Genomic DNA, 5086 nt, shown 5'->3' with positions numbered 1-5086 from the left:
TATTTCCTCTCCATTTGCCAAATCATGAAAAGCCTATGCATGGGTGAACAAACAAGTGAAAAGGCATTATTTTGAAATATTTAAGAAGTAAGTCTCTAGAAATAAACTATTTTCAAATCCCTGCTTTCCCATATGCTAGGTGGATAATCTTACATCAGTAAGTTTTATTTTCCCAAATTTATGAGCCTCAGGTTTCTCATTTGTAAAATGTGGATTATAATACTACATCCCTCAGAGAGTTGATGTGAGGATTAGTTGAGATAAACCATGTAAAATGTTTAGCACAATATCTGGCACATAGGAAGTGTTTGAGGAATGTTAGCTGTTTTCCAAACAGGTGCTTTGTTTTCTTTCCTCCTGTTTTGAAAGTGAAGCGAGTAGGAATGTGACAATTAATTTAAAGACAAATTTGGCTGTGGACTCAGAAAGCTCAGAGAGTAATAGGAGAAGCAGCTTTAGGAACATTACACTTTCATTATGATCAGCTCTATATTCCACTAAAAAAGGTTTCATAGTACTTAACACTAGAAGGTTTATCAGCCTTAATGATAAAATCTTGCATATAAGAATAGCAAGCCCTTATGAAGTGCTTACTCTATGGCAGACAATATTCCTAGTGGTTTAAATGTATTTTAATTCATTTATTCACTTTAACAACTGTATGAAAAAAGTTCAAATATGTTTCATGGTTTATATATGAAGAAATTGATGCACAAAGCTTAATAATTTGGCTCAAGTCAATGTACTGAAGGAATCACAATCTGCGTTGAACATTCAGCTCCAGACTCGATGTCCCAAAACAGTCGGTCATGCTGACCCCTGCTGCTGGGATGGGACTCATGATACTGGTATTGTTTTTGTTTTTCCACTGACTGATAATCCACTGAAAGAGTTTTATTTCCAGGTTTTGTTTTGGGGTTTTTGATTGTTTGCATAATCTAGGAATCCTTGTACCGGAGACATCATTAATATTATAAGAATGTTTACCACCAGCTTTCTGCTCATACTATTGTCTGAATCATGAAGTAAAATGAGTTACCAACACAACCACATTATCAAATGAAATGATATCGGCTTGCTTGGAACTCTCACTCTACTCCCACTTTTAATCCATCTGGACACTCTTCATTTCCAATTTCTACCTGATTTTTACCAACAGAACATGCAGAAATCAGAGGTCAGTGATGAAAAATTACACAGTGTTAACAACATTCATCCTGGTAGGACTGACAGATGACCCAAATCTACAGATTCTGCTTTTCCTCTTTCTGTTCATCACCTACCTGCTGAGTGTAATTGGGAACCTGACCATCATCACCCTCATCTTTGTAGATCTCCACCTTAAAACTCCTATGTACTTCTTTCTCCACAACTTCTCCATTTTAGAAGTCTCTTTTACCTCTGTCTGTATTCCCAGATACCTGTATACCCTTGCCACTGGGGACAATACAGTAACCTACAACACTTGTGCCACTCAATTGTTTTTTATTACTGTCATGGGTGTCACTGAGTTCTTTCTCCTGACTGCCATGTCCTATGACCGCTATGTGGCCATCTGCAAACCCCTGCATTACATGAGCATCATGAACAGCAGGATCTGTACCAAGTTCCTAACAGGCTGTTACCTGTCAGCTCTGACGATTGTCCTCCCACCCTATATCATGGTCTCTGGGCTCGAGTTTTGTGACTCCAATATCATAGATCACTTTGCCTGTGATGCTGCTCCCGTCCTGAAGATCTCCTGCTCTGACACAGAGTTCATAGAGCGATTTGTGTTGTTCGCAGATGTGCTGACACTCACTGTCACCTTGGCATGTGTTACCATGTTCTACACACACATCATCAGAACCATCCTCAGATTCCCTTCTGCTAGCAAAGGAAGAAGGCTTTTTCTACCTGCTTTTCCCATATCATTGTGGTTTCTATCACTTACGGCAGCTGCATCTTTATGTATATCAGACCACCTGCCAAAGAATTGATCTCTCTGCACAGGATGGTGTCAGTACTCATGACTTCAGTTGCCCCAGTATTGAATCCCTTCATTTATACTCTGAGGAACAAGCAAGTGATACAAGCCTTCAAAGACATGATCAAAAAGGTTGCATCTCTCTCAAAGAATAGAAAGTCTAGTGAATTTTAAAGGTCAAAAGGTAAAAAACCATTCCAATTTTAATAGTTTTATGAATATATAATTTAAATTCCATAAAAGTCACCAGTTTTAAGTGTACTATTGAATAAATTCTAGTAAATTAATAGAACTGTGCTGCAAACACCACAATTCAGTTTTAGAATGTTTCCATCAGCCCCCAAACATTTTCCTGATGACCACAGGTTGTCAATCAACACTTCCATCCTGAAGCTTAATATAACCACTGATCTGTTTTCTGTCTCTAGAAATTTGCTTTCTCTGGACATTTTATATAAATGGAAGCAGATAACCTGTAGAATTTTGTGCCTATTTTCCTTATTTTTCATAACGTTTTTGAGGTTCATCCATGTTGTAACATGTATCAGTAGCTTATTCCTTTTCCCCGCAGAGTATTCCATCATATGAATATACTACATTTTGTTTATTGATTCAATAGTGATGGACATTTATATAGCTTCCAAGTGATTGTGACATTTGTTTTGATTTCTTTACCCACAAGAGGAATTGCTGAGTCATATGGTATCTACCAATAACTCAGAATAGACTCTATTTTATGATGTCTATTCCCATGAGTGTGTGGTGGCACCTGACTGTAGATTTAATTTTAATATCCTGAATGACTAATGTTATTGAGCATATTTTAATGTGCTTATTATTTATACACGTTCTTTCGCAAAATTTCTTCTCAAATCTTATGACCATTTTTAAATTGGGATTTTTGTCTTTATATTGTAAAATTCTTTATATATTGTGATGCAAATTCTGTAACAGATGTATGTAAACATTTTCTCCCAATCAGTTGTTTTTGTTGTTTTATTTCCTAAGGTTACCTTGCGAAGTACTGATTTTTTTTTTCAAAATCCTTTTTTCCACTTTTTTCTTTAATGAATGTGCTTTTAATGTCTTATCTAAGATAGATGAGCCTAACTTATGTTTCTTAGCTCTTACATTTAAGTATTTGACCCATTTTGTGTTAATTTTTATATATGGTGTGGGATCAGAGTGTAAGTTCATTTTTTGCCATGGATATTCTATTATCCCAACATGTTTGTTGAAACGACAAGCCTTTCCCCTATTGAATTATCATGGTACCTTGTTGAAAATCAGTTGATCATAAGTGGCTATTTCTAAACTATTAATTATATTTTATTTTACTTACATCCACACCACACTGTCTTGATGACTGTGACTTTAGAGTAAGTTTTGAAATTTGGTAGTGTAAAGCCTCCAATTGTGTTCTTTGTCAAAAGAAAGTTGGGTAGTCCAAGTCTTTTGCATTTACATATACATTTAGGAAAAGCCTATCATTTTAGATTTTAATTCTTGCACATTACCTCCCTATTTCTTTTGTACCCACACTGTTAAATTTATTAACCATTATTTCCTTTTAGCTGAATCTATTGCCAGAATGAATTGAGAAAAATTCTTTCATGCACATATCCTTACCTGTTATTACAGCTTTTTAGTTCATTATCTTCAGAGCCAGGAAAAGTTATAATTCCTAGAAATATAACTTAGGGAAACTCTTGAAGCACATATGCATCAAGTTTCATGCAGAAAATTATTTATACATTACTCTTCCTAGTAGTGAAAACCTGGAAACATGGTCTATGTCCATCAGTCATAGAACAGATTAATCATGTGGGCTCAAAGTCACACAATGAAATACTGTAAAGTCTTTGAACACAATTTAGCAAAACCATTAACATGAACAAGTTTCATAAAAAATAATGGGGGAACATAAGGCAAAGAAAAGTGTATACAGCTTAATTCCATTCACACAAATTTTTTTAAAATATAAAACTAGACAATATTATTTATATTAAATTCCTTGATGGTAAGGTTACAATAAAAATTAAGGACATTTTTATAGAAATGAGTGTAGTTATGTTCTGGGCAATGGGGAGAAAGGTTAATGTGATGCAGACAGGTAAGTGGGAATTTTTTAAGGTTATGGCAGTGATCCATTTCATAACTTGAATGTTATTTACATTAAGTGCTTGCTTTATAGTTGTCTTTTTAAAAGTGCATGAATGTTTTATGATTGCTTGATTTATGAGCAAATTGTTAAAATATAATTGATATGAAAAAATAGCCCAAAATTATTGTATACTTAAGTAATCCAAAGAGAATATTTGTTCAGCTACATGCACATTAATTTGAACATCTGGATGAAATAGGTAATTGTCTATGAAAATATAATTTACCAAATTGACCCAGGGAAGCAGAGAGAATCTAAAGTGACTTCCAAAGAAGACATAGAGAAAGTTGAGAAAGAGGTATCCTTCAAAATGCAGCAGGTCTTCTGGATTAGTTTCAGAGGTTAACTCTCCAAATCTTTAAAATCAATAACTGCTTACACAGTCCTTCTAGATAACTTTGAACCTGAAGTTTTTCACAATGATTATGGATACTTGAATCAAAATGGCTTTTCTTGGAACTTGAGGATGTAGTTTTTATGTAAGTTTCTTATCCATGGAAATCATATTTGTAAATTAAATGTCAGTAGATTTAAGTTTCATTGTTTGCTCTATAGCATCAACCAGAGAATGTTCTTACACATTTACTTCAATTCTGCTTTACTAATGAATGACACCTCACTGGAAGTTCTCACCCAGTTTATGCTGAGAAGTCTACGATGTCTAACTTTCCAATGTGATCTATATGCCTATCTGATACATCGAGCTCATCCATACTTGGCTTTGTAAAATTTAGTTATTTCCACACCATAGTTGTAGTCAAAGACATGCTCTTAAGCCGAGACCTGCATGGTGCCTTTGATTCACACAATGTCCCATAGGTTGTAAGGGACAATGAGGAAGAAGCAATACACCTACAACTTCCCCTACATACATACCTCACTAACAACTGCACATGCACCTGTCAGGTGAAGTTGAATGGAATCTGGAAAGACCTTTTTACACTAACTCAAAATCC

General features: G+C 34.9%; 1 pseudogene; it reads left to right on the top strand.

Moving 5' to 3' along the window:
• Positions 1-1184: 1184 nt before the first annotated feature.
• LOC130679333 (olfactory receptor 6C2-like) lies at positions 1185-2140 on the top strand (annotated as a pseudogene).
• Positions 2141-5086: the final 2946 nt, after the last annotated feature.

Source organism: Manis pentadactyla, chromosome 10, assembly GCF_030020395.1.
Source record: "Manis pentadactyla isolate mManPen7 chromosome 10, mManPen7.hap1, whole genome shotgun sequence".
Classification (NCBI taxonomy): domain Eukaryota; kingdom Metazoa; phylum Chordata; class Mammalia; order Pholidota; family Manidae; genus Manis; species Manis pentadactyla.
This window is presented reverse-complemented; position numbering and strand designations above follow the sequence as displayed.